The sequence below is a fragment of the Piliocolobus tephrosceles genome, chromosome 1, assembly GCF_002776525.5.
Source record: "Piliocolobus tephrosceles isolate RC106 chromosome 1, ASM277652v3, whole genome shotgun sequence".
NCBI classification, from domain to species: Eukaryota; Metazoa; Chordata; class Mammalia; order Primates; family Cercopithecidae; genus Piliocolobus; species Piliocolobus tephrosceles.
This window is the reverse complement of record NC_045434.1, coordinates 44506491-44521593: the sequence shown is the minus strand read 5'-3', so window position 1 is coordinate 44521593 and position 15103 is coordinate 44506491.

Here is a 15103-nt window from a genome sequence, read left to right as displayed (position 1 = left end):
ATGTCAGGGTGCCAACGTGGAAAACATCAGTGAAATTTTACAATATAGTGGGCAGGAAAACCTCACCAAAAAGACAGCATTTGCTTAATGACCTGAATGAAGTAGGGGATTGAACAATATAAGTATTTGTAGAATATTCTAGGCAGAGAAAACAAACTTGTACAAGCTGTAGTATAGTAAGTTCAAGAAACAGAAGGAAACCAATGTACTTCCAGCAGAGTGAACAAAGAGAGAGTAAGAGGAGATGGAGACAGAACAGTAGCAGGACCTAGAGGAAACAGATCCGTGGGAATTTGAGTATCCTGTAAGATGATCTGACCTGTGTTTAAACAGGAAAACTTACTGCTCAGTTAAGGACTAGCAGAAGATAGGCAAGAGCTGATGTGAGTAGAATTTTATAAAATATTAATTACACAACAGGTTTTCCAGAAATATAGTTATTTTTGTCATCTAATTAAATAGCATGAAAAAATATAAAGAAAAATGTGGTGATTTTTTAATAACTAAAGTGAATAAGTAATTATGTTCTAATATTTTTTTTTGTAATTTCAGATTTTTACTTATTGGTTTCCTTGAAGTGAGGCATCAATTTACTGAATGCAAGGAATTATTGACTAACATGAACTGATGTAGGTTTGTAGATAGACCTGAACTATTTATAAATATTTGCAAAAGAGACATAGTTTAAAGTAAATTCCAGGTATGTAAAGATACTTTTTAAATAAGAGGGTTGAAAAAGACCTTTTATCCCTAACAGATTTGTGCTATAATAATTAAGTAGATAAGACTGAAAGAGACATATAGAGACATAAGCAGAAACTTTTACCTTCTGAAGATGGTTATTTGGTCTTACTCTGTAACTAAAATATATAAAACTACTCATCCAAAACTACCTATTACCAATAACATAATGAACATATGCATTTGATCTAGATAGTTTTCCCACATGAAAAGATTTCCGACTGGTAAATTTTTTAGGAAAATAAACATAATAAATAGTCTTCCAAGTAATGTACTATGTGATAAGTATTTTTATAAACATTGGTAACAAAATGTAACTCAACTGTTAAATATTTCATAGTAAACTACAGTCCCAAGCTCTCTAGAATCATAACAAATGCAAATATTTGACAGAAAAGAATTTGCAATAGCCAACTTTATCTGCAAAAGGAGAGTATAATCCAAGACAATTCTAAATACACCAATGCCATTCAGAAAACTATTTCATGAAACTGAGTTGAGAATTGTTGCTTTGAGAGCAGGATGGGAGGAACTGGAGAAAATACAGCCATGATTTCGCCATCTCTAGTTTCATCTGATGCAGATTTAGTGACAGTGTTCCACAGAGAGCAAAAAAAGCGGTTATCAACCATTTCATGTTGCATATTCTTCCATTTTGAAAAATGTTCCGGTTTCAGATTAAAAACTATATCTTGGAAATCTGCAAATCTAGATAAGTTCTCATCCAAACATAAGCATTTCATGTAGAGCTCTACCTGTTTAGAATGCATTAAACTAAACCTTAATAATATTCTTTTTATAGTTTGCGGTTCATTAAAAAAAAAAAAAACCTCTCTTTATTTTCGAGTTATAAAAATTCTTAACCTACATATATATAGGTCATTGGAAGTTAATTATTCTACTGTATTTCTTTTCCTCAGTTTATTTAAAGCCCTTCAAAATTCTACAGATAATGTCTGGGCTTCTTTATTTTTATTTTTTTAATTTCACATTTCTCCAACAAACTCTTCTCAAAAAAAAAAAAAAAAAAAAAAAAGCTTTGTGTACAACTTAGTGTTCAGCTTTTCAAAGCACAGTTAAGTTGAGACTCTGATATTTAAGAAATTTCTATTGAAACTTCTGTGTATTAGGGATAAAACATAGAAAGAAACTTGCACTTTTTCTAGAAGTGGTCTCTCTTGAACTTTAGGTTATCTTTCTAGACCTAGGAATATCTTATATGACACGGATCCAGCTCAGCCCACTACAAGAAATTTCCGTCCTCTCTGCGTTACAGATTCCATAAATAACTCTATTGGCTTAAGAATATGAGAATAGCTCTTCCTACTCTCTAGGTTTTTGTTTTGTTTTGTTTTGTTTTGTTTTGTTTTGAGACGGAGTCTTGCTCTGTCACCCAGACTGGAGTGCAGTGGCACTATCTCAGCTCACTGCAGCCTCTGTCTCCTGAGTTCATGCAATTCTCTGCCTCAGTTTCCCAAGTAGCTGAGATTATAGGTGCCCGCCACCACGCCAGGCTAATTTTGGTATTTTTGGTAGAGATGGGGTTTCACCATCTTGGCCAGGATGGTCTTGAACTCCTGATTTCGTGATCCACCCCGCCTTGGCCTCGCAAAGTGGATTACAGGCGTGACCCACAGCACCCAACTTACTCTCTAGTTTTAAGACCTGTTTTCTACCTCAGTGTAACTGATAATGGAACACCCACTGCTTTCAGAGGAAAATCTCCCATAAGATGTAATGTTATCACAAGGCTCACAATTGACATTCATAACAGTCAAGGATATGTTACAAGTATCTGCTGGGACTAACAATCATTTTGGAGACTGAGAGACTCTAACTAAAGTTATACCCAATTTACATTATTGAGCAGAGCATTTCTAAGTCGGTCCATGGCATCTTATTCAGTTTTATGTTGACACCACAATTTAGTTTTAGTTTACAAAATGGTTGAATATCACTATTTACTTTATTATAAACAGGGGGTATGTCGACAAAAGCTTCTATCATCACTCCTCCGGAAACCAAAAGTTGCTACAAACTATCAACAATCAGTTCTCCAATGGAATAAAATTAAAATGAAAGTGATTTCTCATCCTCCACAGGAATCAAATGGCATACAGATTGGTCACATTGGCTTTGATTCTGGATTCTGTGTGGGCTTATTTTCCCATATCTGCTAACATGTTTCCATGTTTATTAGTATTCTCTGGTTCAAAAAGGCTAATTTTTACCTGCAACCTAAAAGTATTAATATTACAGTTTCTATCAAAGAAATTTTATAACTGATTAAAAGCCCGTGCTCTAAATTGAGTACCCACTCTCTGTCAATGTTCAAATCATAGTCGGCCAAGTTTTTCTTGTGTGTTTGTTTTATAACACAACAACATATCTCAACATCTAGTAACTTCAAGAACAATCAGTGAGCAACATCACCAACAACAAACCATTTTGGTATTTTGCCTATTCTCACAGCTACAAAAATTGCATTTTGTGATTTTTCTCATCTATCTAAGGTTTGACTAACAAAATTCTGAATTTAACTCAACAAATTGTCCTCTAGGTTTGACTTTTACTTTGAATGTTCTGTTGCATGACTTTTGTTTCCCAATTGACTATTTCTAATCTCCTATTAGTATTTATTGTAGAAATGTGTAATTTTCTTGAAGGGAGCAAAGCGAACCTTTCTTTTGCATTTCCTCTACTAAACTATCCAACAACCTGTATACACACATGTTGTCACAATCATCATCAAGATAATCTCCATTACCACTTCTGTAGATGAGTGAAAACTAAGATTATATTTTCCTCCCCTACATCTCCTGGACCGTTGTTTTATATATAAAAAGTATTCATTATATCCCTGAACAAAATTATAAATCAAACATTTTTGAATAATGCAAATGGTTGTAAATAGCCCGGAAAGATTTTGAGTAAAATTTGTAGAAATAATGTTTATAATATACATCAGATCTTAAGTGTATAACTCCTTTAATCAGATAATAATGATCATAATTATTAACAAAAATCATGAGAATTTTAAATTTTGAATATAATTTGCATTTAACACAATTTAAAATATTCCATTTTCAGATTTAATTATAGGAGCTTTGTAAATCTAATTGTATGTTTAAATAGGGAAGTTTAGTAATCTTTAATAATATTCTGATTATTACTAAATCTTTAGCAATCATTAATAATCAGACAGTATAATGAGTAAGAACTGATTACCCAATTGCTTTTTTAAAAATCTGATTATTTTCTAAAATAATAAATATGTGAATTTTGGTGTTTTGCCTATTCTCACAGTTATAAAAATTGCATTCTGTGATTTTTCTCATCTATCTAAAGTTTGACTAACAAGAATTTTGAATCGAATTCAACATGTTTTGTACTCTATTCTCACCGAGGTCTGATTTTTGCTAAAGCAGATTGTATGTTTGATGTAAATATCACTGTCTCTTCTCATTAAAGGACTTCCCATTCTCTTCCACTGACTTTTGTTGCTCCTACCTGTGAAAAGATTATGATGTTACATTCATTGATATTACTGTTAACCGTAGAATATTAGTTTCTGGAAGACTCGGCATTGTAAAAAAAAAAAAAAAATTGCATTGGCCATGTAACTTCTATGGTAAATGGAATGTGGGTAAAACTGATGGATGACACTTCTGAAAATAAGTATTAAGAATCATTATGGGCCGGGTGCCACGGCTCACGCCTGTAATCCCAGCACTTTGGATGGCCGAGAAGGGCGGATCACGAGGTCAGCAGATGGAGACTATCCTGGCTAACACGGTGAAACCCCGTCTGTACTAAAAAAAAAAAAAAAAAAAAAAACAAATTCCGAAAAATTGGCCGAGTGTAGTGGCGGGCGCCTGTGGTCCCAGCTGCTCCAGAGGCTGAGGCAGGAGAATGGCGTGAACCCGGGGGGCGGAGCTTGCAGTGAGCCCATATCGCCGGCTGCACCCACCCTGGGCGACAGAGCGAGACTCCATTTCAAAAAAAAAAAAAAAAAAAAAGAAAAGAAAAAGGAATCATTATGAGGCTCTGCAATCACTCTCTCTTGTTAAGCCAGTTGTCCTAAATATAGTCTGAGAGGAAGAAGCCACATAGAGCAATGTCAAAGGTGACCTATGAAATTATTTAACTTGAACTAGAAAAACACATTTCTTGTTGTAAGCCACTAAGATTTTTAGCTTGATTTTCATATCAGCATATTCTAGCCAAAGAAATTGATATGCCTGCATTTGGCTACAATTGATGCTGGGGAAAATTTTTACTTTGTGCAAAAAGATTTTAGAAGATATACCTATATATACACATATAAGACCATTATATATACTTTACATATAACATACGTTTGATATGTATTTTATATCTAATTTTACATTTGATATATGTGAAAATTACATATATTTTATTCCTTTGAGTAGAGTAAAACTTTTTTTAATTGAATAATCATTTTGCTAGTTGTGAGAAACTTTTTAAAATATAGAAGAATTAATCATTAATATGATGACATTGGAAAGATCAACTTGCAACTACATATCAAATACCATTTCTTCTATTTCTCTTGTTAATTATCCAAGGTAATGTAAGCTGTTTTCTGTTATATTAGCATCAGATGACTAAGGCAAATTCATGAATTTTGCTATGTCTCTGGAAGTTTTTTCTTAAACTTACTGCAGAGTAAATTTTCAATAAATCTATGACATCAGCTATGCATTTCACTTGGAATAAATTTGCTAAACATCTTACTTGTTGAAGTTGCATGATTTTTTTCCATCTAGAATGAAACAATGTGATCTCTTAAAAGCTAAGAAAAGTGCTTTTTTATATTTGTTGTTTTTCAATGGTAATTTTTACTGCGATTTTAGAAAAGAAAAATAGAACAAACAAGTCACAGCATATCATATGTAACAAGAGTTTCACAGAACTTTGTCTCAATTGTGAGCATGTGTGTATGAGGTGAGCGTACAAGATGTATTTTCTACTGTGGGTAATTGTGTACAAATTTGGAAAGCCACAAGTTTAAGATATATAAGATATATAGATATGAACATGGTCCTTTATCATCTATTTCATCAGCTATGCCTTGATGCTTGATGCTTACCTAAAGCTATAACTATGTACCCGATGTTGAAATATCTACCAGGTATCAGGCTGTATGCTAGATCGTGCTGATTACATCTTTCTTCTCCAGGCGTGCATAGTTCAATGCAATAGTGTTTTAAGTTGAAAATCTTTGGAGTGTCAATGTGCCAAATCTGAAACTGTCTCTGCAGATGACTGAAAAAATTCTTCCCCTTGCAAACCCCATCATTCCCTGTATCCTCAATATAGCTTTCCCACTACACATCTTAACTAAACCAAGTATTTACAAGGTACTTGTAGAGTATGATCTAAGATAGGATTTTTTAAATTAAAATTTTGAAATCAGATATGTGTGTGTATATATAGAGAAAAATATACACATACACAAACATACAGATATATATCCACATACATTATTTGCATAGTTCTACTTATATATCTGTTTCAATCTCTATGTCTATACCTATATCTTTAGCTCCATCTATCTAGAGTCTCATTTATCTTCTATCATTTTAACTTAACAGTAATATTTTAAGAAAGTGTTTGTTGACTAAATGTTTTCATTAGCCATGAATTATGTAGTACCTTGTATTTTCTATATGTATACATGTACGTATTTCATACATCATAGTGGATATATGGTACATGTATCAAATGTATATAGTCTGTACATCAAATGTATATAGTCTGTACGCGTTCAATATATCATACGTATAGAATTTATATTGTGTACATGTGCACATTCCACACACATGTAATTACCATATAAATTATGATATTTAAACCACAACTACACAATTTTAGATTCAGTGAATCTTACAAATTAAAAGGGCCTTTACTAGGCTTCTTAGATTACAGATAAGGAAGCTGATATCTCAGAAGTTGAAATTATTCTCCAAAGTTAATAATGGGAGAAACTTTAAGCCCAAGTTCTGATTCCAATTTGATGTTCTTACCACTTTATCATTCTCTTTCCTTCATGAGAGTCTAATAAGTCATTTCCAGAAATTCCAGACCTCAGTGACTTTAAACTAATGCACATTAGTCTACTGGTTGTATTAGAAAAGCCATCATTTTGTCTTGAGGCATCACCTAACACAAATTACTTCATAGTGGAGTTCCATACAAAAGAGTGCATACTATAAAGATAAAGATTATAGTTTATTAAATTATATCAATAAAAATGTGTGAGAATATTAAGGTTTAATTAACTTTCTGTTTTTAATCATTCTGGCTTTTTAAACATAAATGTATCACTTCGCCACCACTACAATTCCTTGCCAGGCTGAAAATATGAATAAATATGAATAATTTAGTACATGATGAAAATGTACTGTAGAATTCTTTTATTTAGTATATAAATATTGAGCACCCACTTTTTGGCAGTTCCTTATAAATGATGTCATATGACAAAATTAGTATTTCCAATATCCCTCTAAAATTATCAGTACCATAACTTTTAAAGTAGATTTTATTCATTAGTTTATAAGAAGTGACACTATATACAGGCTGTCATTTTCTTCTCAGTGACAAGAGAGAACTTGTCACATATTAAAAATAAGGCTTTTAATATGCATAAAGTTCTCAAAGTGTTTAAATCGTATTCTCTAAAACATTATCTATAAAATAGAATTGTGATATTTTACATTTAACATTATATTCTCAAAATCAGACATGTAATTGTATCGTTATAAAATACAGACCACTTTAGCAAAACATGTAAAACTCTTTTACAATCTTGTTTTTTAAGATGGGCATATGATATTACATAAAAGTTAATTTCAAAATAGAAGGATTAACATAGAAAAATGACATATAATAGGCTAAGCGAAAAATAAGCCCTTTGAAAATCTAAAAAACTTTGACAATATATATTGTTTGTTACAATCCCTAATATCTTAATTATTTTCTCTATATATCCAATGTCTTTGTAAAGTATTATTTTTCTTTATAACCAAATGACACATATTTTTTAAAATCTCATTGAGGAAGATTTATTATTCACTAAGAATATAATCAGCATCCTTAACATTTATCATATATAATAATAACACTTATTCATAAGACCCTGAATATTTCTTTACAAACTCTGCCTTGAAAGTTTAAATGACACTTAATCTAAGTCTCCTAAATTGTCATAAAAATTAGGCTGATTCACTGTCCCTTTGAGATTGTGATATAAAAGCCCATCTATCACGATGTATCTAATTAAGAAACTAAGTTAAGAGGTGTTTGAACAAGATATTTGAAAATCTCAGGGGACCAGACAATTGAATTGGTATTGCAGACATATCAAATTAGTTAATGATTTGGGGAATCTTTATTCTTCAAGAGTATGTAAATTAAAAAAGAATAATGGAATTCATTAAAGCTTGGTATCAGGGAGAAAGGAGGACCCTGTGCACCATTGCATGTAATTATAAGTACCTGCTTCATTCAGATAGAAGGACAGGAGACGGGGGAAACAATAAAAGCAATTTGGACAGACTAATTTTCATATTAAACATAGATAATTATAATTATTTTTCTTTATATTTTTGGGGTATCTTTCTCCTAATTGACAAATCCATATTTGGTAATCAGGCTTGTTTTCCATTTTCACTTCACCATATGAACTTGTAAGATAAATGTCTTGCCATTCAAAATAACAATAGATATTGAATTTTCTCTTGAAATTTAACAAAGTATTTTATTTATTTTGTCAGCCTATTTTGATACTGAAAGAGGCAGAAGAATAAAACTACACTGTTTTATCCAAAGCATGGAATGAATAGAATATTAAACCTCACCCAATAAAGAGCTAGACAGGGATATGTGTTCAAAATGTAAGCAAAACCTTTTCTCATTTTCGAAAGCATTATACAGATATTTATTTTGAAGCATATAAAATAAGAATGCAACCAATGACACTATTTTATTAAATAAAATAGTTTCTTCCATTTTTGAATCATTTCTGGAATGAAGCTTCATCAAAAGCTTTCATTTTTTAATGTACCATTTAAAAGCTTAAACTCTGATAAATTGCAAAATGTGTTTTCAAAACTAGGATGCTGTAGAACATGCCCCTATTATAAAAATAATATACTCTTTTTAGACTTCTATGTAGAAAAAACACTGAAGAAATATCAAAGCCAACTGTTGATTTGAACCAGTGATACGACATTTAAAGGTAAAATATTTTAGAAGAATACAGAACATTATCAGATATCCTCTTGATGTCTCCCCTACCTTTCACTTCCCTTGATAGTCCCTCAAACCCAATATATTCTACAGTAATCTTGGACATTTGTGAGATTTATGCCTTTATTTTTTAACCTCTGAAGCAAGAAAATCATAAGTATTTACAAAATAGCATTTATCATACCCAAGAGTTGAATGTTGGAATCATCAAATTGCTATGGATCAAAATCAAAAGGGATTAAGAATAGGGCAGCTAAAGTATTCATGTTTCAATTGGATTCTCATTAAGGTGCCAAGTATTTAATGCCACACATTAAAGGAAAACTGGAAAGTATATTCCTAAAATAGAAATGGCATTTCTAAAGAAAAATAGATCCTAAAATAATAAATATTCTAGGATATGAACAAAGGTTTATCAGTAAGGTTTTTCATTGCAGTAGTGAGAATGATGACTAAACAATAAGGGGAATGGTTAAATATCGCAGGTAAATCCATTACCTGCAATATGCACTGATTAAACAGGATTTGGAAGAATATTTAATGACAATCCATGTAGAATACTTATAATTTCATATTATGTGTGAAGTAATTATAATTTGAGAAAACACACATGCCATATGATTCCAAATTCATTTTTAAAATTTTATAACTATATTTATACATAGAAAAAAGACTGAAAAATACCACACATTGTTAGATTGACCTCTGAGTCTGAATTAACTGTGATACTACTTTTGTTCTTTACTGATTCTCATTTTTCCATTTTCTATTAAATTATATTAGTTTGTTGGAAAAATCAATAACAAAAAGTAGTCCTTGCAAATTGTTTTTCCTTGTGAAAAGTATGCTTTCCAAATAGCAGAAAATGTCCTGTTAATAATGCCAGGTATTAAATGCATCATGTTATAACAAATTTATTTTCCCCAAGATGTAAAGAGGATACATTCTATTCTACAATCAAAAGCGCGCGCGCGCGCACACACACACACACACACACACACACAATTTTAGTTTGTAATATTTTGTAAAAAATAAGCATTATTTACATTTCATGAAGAACTTCTGTGACACCACTTATGCCGCTTTATTACCATTTTGTCGATATTGTGATTATCTTCAAGTTCCATTTTATCTAGTCAGAATTTGACCCTATCGCAGGCTCTTTGGTGATCTAAGCCAGTCAAGGTAATGCCATTCCCTTGGCTAGAGTCATTATGTCAAAAAGCAACCTCCAATTTACATTAGTGGATACTTGGAATTCCTCTACCCAGCATGATTTCTTCAGTGGTGTCCACGTAGGCTAAATTGACACAATAAGAGCAAGGATTAGGCAAAAGTTCCTATTTAGAAGCCCTTAGAGGATAGTAGATCTGACAGTATCCCATCACCTAACTAACCCATGCCTGAAGCTCATGAAACAGGTTTCAACTACATGAAACCCAGAGTATTTCAACTTCCCAAGACAATAATAAAACTTTATTGTTTACGGCAATTTAACTTTGATTTTCTGTTACATATAATTATGCGCATGACAACTGAAACAATATCACAAATTCAATGTTATAGTAAAGTTCTTAAACTTTGTATCTAGTTATATTAAACTATGTGTCTGCTCATGAGCTAAAGCCTTTAAAATTACAGGATTTATTTTTAAACTTTAGCACAGGAAATTAGTAATATGGGTATGACCATCTCCTGCCACACAAGAGATGTAAATTGTGCCACATTTGAGGTGCAATATGCCTAGCATTGTTTTTTTTTTTAGCATGGATGTGGTTATGTTCTACAGTCAGCATTCTATTTTATTTCTGAAATAACATTATTCAGTTGGAAGAACATATGTAATGCACAGGTTGTTAATTTCAAAGGCAATAGTTTATTTTGAAGAGATTGTTTACATGCTAAACTCTATAAATTTTAGTAGTAGAACACTTCTATAAACTTTCAAACAAAGCTATTTTTATTTTCTTTAGATTACAATGTTGTGTTCCTGATATAATATAGCTTAATGGCGAGTATATTTAACTACGTTGAGTTATAATTCTCATTACATCTAATGCCTGGTGAAAAGACAGTTTTTAAAATGGAATACTGTGTACCACTAGCCATGTCTTAATGGTTTCTGAAGTGTAGTGTGCAAAAATTTTTCAGTGAAGCATTCATGGTAATATTATCACTAAACGCATTTACATTTTTAATGACTTCAGAGTCATTCTAAAACCTTAGATCAAAATGTAATGAAATAATACATGATTTTAAAATGTTTGCTGTTTTGAATCTGATTGTCTTACAAAGAAATCACATTAATTAAACTAGCAAACAGAGTGGGAATAATTCTGGAGGGCAGAACTAAATGCCCATAATATATCCATAGTGCTAGGCATTGTTCTGCTAGAAAGAATAAGAAAGAGCAGCAGCTATTACCTGATTCTACATGGAAGCAACCTCTTAATGAAGCAATGTTGCGTGTGAAACACTGTCCTTTTGACACCCAACTTTGTGATTTCTCTTTATTAATCTGTTTTATGAAAAATTCACAGGTCTGCTATGTGGACATAGTAAAACATACCTTTCATATTAATATCAACTTTTTTTTTTTTTTTTTTTGTGATGGGGTCTCGCTCCATAGCCCAGGCTGGAGAGCAGTGGTGGGATCTCACCTCACTACAAGCTCCGCCTCCCGGGTTCACACCATTCTCCTGCCTCAGCCTCCCAAGTAGCTGGGACTACAGGCACCCGCCAGCACGCCCAGCTAATTTTTTTTAGTAGAGACGGGGTTTCACCGTGTTAGCCAAGATGGTCTCGATCTCCTGACCTCGTGATCCACCTGCCTTGGCCTCTCAAAGTGCTGGGATTACAGGCTTGAGCCACTGTGCCCTTTCGCATAGTGAAGTTAGATTTTACTTCAGAAATAAATGATGTCTTCATGATGAAAAAACCAAGTAAGCACAAATTTTAAAAACTGAAATTCTTCATGAGTTCATTTATTTCCTGATGGTATTCACCAGGGATATGCTTATCAAAATGAGAAGAGAATCGTATGGAATACTATATAGTCACTATAATTTTATTTTAGATTGTGGTATGAGGCCTGAAATTAAAATTCAATATTAAGTGCTTCCTTGATACCCGGGGAAACCAGGAAGGTTTCAGATGACCAAACCACCAGTTTCCCTCCCCCTTCCACCCTCTAGATAAGATCCCCTAGCCAAATGATGCTTCTTTTCACAAGGAAAAGCCCAGTGCTTGCTTATCCCTGAGTAGTGAACTTAAGTTATTCTACACCCAGAAGAATTATTCAAATAAGTCTGTGGTAGTCAAGGTTACCTCATTCTCTTGTTACTACAAAGCTTGCTTCTTACAGCCCTTGTTCACTCTCTTCCTGAGTTCTAACCCTATGTGGCCCTGCATGGAAGGCAGTGCCCTCCTCTCCCAGGATGCACATGATTAATAAACTGCCATCTCATCTGTATGGTGTCAGGAGTGTGTGCTCATCCACCATGTACTATTTGTGTGAGGATCCTACCCTCACCTATGGGGTGAAGAGTAAGGTTTCAGAACAAAATATTCAGAATATTAAAATGCTAGCTATCATTCAAACCCTAAACCTGGTTTCATGTGTTTTTAAAAGCACAACAACATTGTTGTTTCTTTGAATTTGATTTTATGATCTGTTCATATCACAACCTAGAATTTTCTTGTTTTCATGTTCTTCATACCTTCTTACTGTGCCCACGCTCCATGGCATTGTTAATTTAGGGTGCCTGATGCTCCAGTCATAGAGTTGGAGGGAAATCTGTGTCATTTGATCTTTATGACAAGTAAATATTTTTGCTCTGATTGGGTTGATTATTGTGCAATTTACATTCAATGAAAGGTATGCATTTGTGTATTGTGTATGACAGTAGAATAACGATGTGACAGTACAAGATACCTGCTGCATTACTTGTGTTACCCTGAAAACACTGGAATACGTACTTACCCTTCAAGGATGTATTTTTTTTTAACATTTCTCTGAGCAGGTGATATTTCTTTTCAAAGAGTGCAATGCCACCATGAGATGAGGTAATACGATAAACCTTTGTAAGAAGAATCTCTTTATTGGATAAGGTTAGCAAACTAAGGCTGTCAGAGATTGTATTACACTATCCCTTGTGTGTGCTTGCAGTGAGATTGTTAGAAAAGATCATTTTAGAAAAGTAAAGAATAAATCGCTGTATTCTCTCTCAAAAATCCTTTTCAAAATAGATTTGACAGTTGAGTGATTATATCTCTAATACAGACTGTGCTAGGATATGTGAGATTAAAAACTCAGGAGCTTCAACACAAGGCACTGAACAAAAGGGGTCAACAGAAACACTGAGCACCCCCCCAAATCGAGAACAGATAACTAATCAACTTAACTCTGCCCTCAATACATAGAGGTTAATATCTGTACCTTCAACAGATTTTATTGTTCAGGTTTTAAAATGCTATGGTTTCTTCTCTTATAAAGATCCTATCAATTTCTTCAGGAAAGAAAATAGAATCAATAACATTTGAATGTAGGAAGATCTACCGGTAGAAATAAAACTTGCTGATTCCCTTTACATTTCTAAAAGAGCTGTTAGAGGGAAGTATGTGTGAAATAGCATTTGTCTTATTAATATTTAATTAGACTTCAGGGTTTAGAACCTCAGGGAAGATAGCTAAAGAAAGAAAAGATGAAATATCAAAACAAATATGTTCTATTAAAAGTTACACATGCATGGTATCCTCCCCACATTTTACTTTATAGAATGATTTGCATTCAAAATAACAGGAACCATACACCCCATGTGATTAAATAATACAAATCAAAAATTAATTACCTTCTGAAAAGATAACTCAAAAAATCTGCCTCACGTCTAAAGTTATAGCCTTCAGCTAATTAACTGCCTTACAAAAGAATATTATTAATAAAGATAATTTTGCTAAAGAAACATAGACAGAGAACAAACTTCTATAACTCAAAAGTGATATAAAACTATTGCAATCTGTTCATTGTAATGATAATTTAGATAATTTTATGGTTAATTCATTATTTTGGTTGCCAGAATACTGAAGAAGTAGAGCTGTAATTCTTTTTGACCATTGCTTTCAACCTTGCATACCCCCAACTTATATGCAGAGTTTCTTCTTATATTACAACTAAGGCATGCACACTTATTTCTCTCTTTCTTGTCTTTTGTTGTAGGCCATTAACCAAATATTGTAGCCCTCCCATTCTTATCCCCACAAAAAATGTCTTCTCTTCCATCAGAACAGTATTTTTCAACAAAGAACTTACTTTGGGATCACATGAAACATTGATTCATATGTTTATAAATTATAGGTTTCCAAGTACTAACTCAGGCATACCAAATCAGTACATTGGATAGGGTAGGACCCAGCATGTATATTTTTCAACAATCCTTGGTTTAAAAAGCATGCTCTAGAGAGCAGAGATAATTATATGCTCTTGGCAGCTGGAATCCTCCTGCTGGGATTGTCCCTGTTGTTGCTTGCTCTGTGGCCTGAGCTCCTCTTTTGATAACAGGTGTGGTAGGCCCACTGCCTGCAAAAGTAGAGACCAATGCCAGCATCCTGGAGCTAGGGTCTTTAATGATGCTGTTACTCTCTTCACATCATTAATTCTGGCCTGTGGCCAAAGAAGGAATCCTGTTTAAAAGGGGAAAATTTTCAAAACCAAAAATTATCAAACTCTCAGTTATAATTTAAAGTCTGAATTCCCAATGAATAAAACTATCTATCAAACTTATTATTAGCCTCTTGTTTGTACTGTTTGCTTGTAGTAGGGTCATACATTGAGTCCACTCAAGAAAACAGGAAAAAAGATAAACTTTCAGCAATAATGCAATACACAGTGAATGCTGAAGCCAGCAGTTATGACAGCAGTCAACAGTGCAAGTCTGTGGTTAGATGCTGCCTAGGAAGGGGAGCAAAAGCAAAGGTAACTAAAAATAAAAATGGGTAAGCAAGAGTGAGGTTTGTAATAATTGGTGACTGTCATTGACATTTGTCATTTATGTGATGGCCTGTTGAGTAGTATTTCCATAACTGGTGAAAT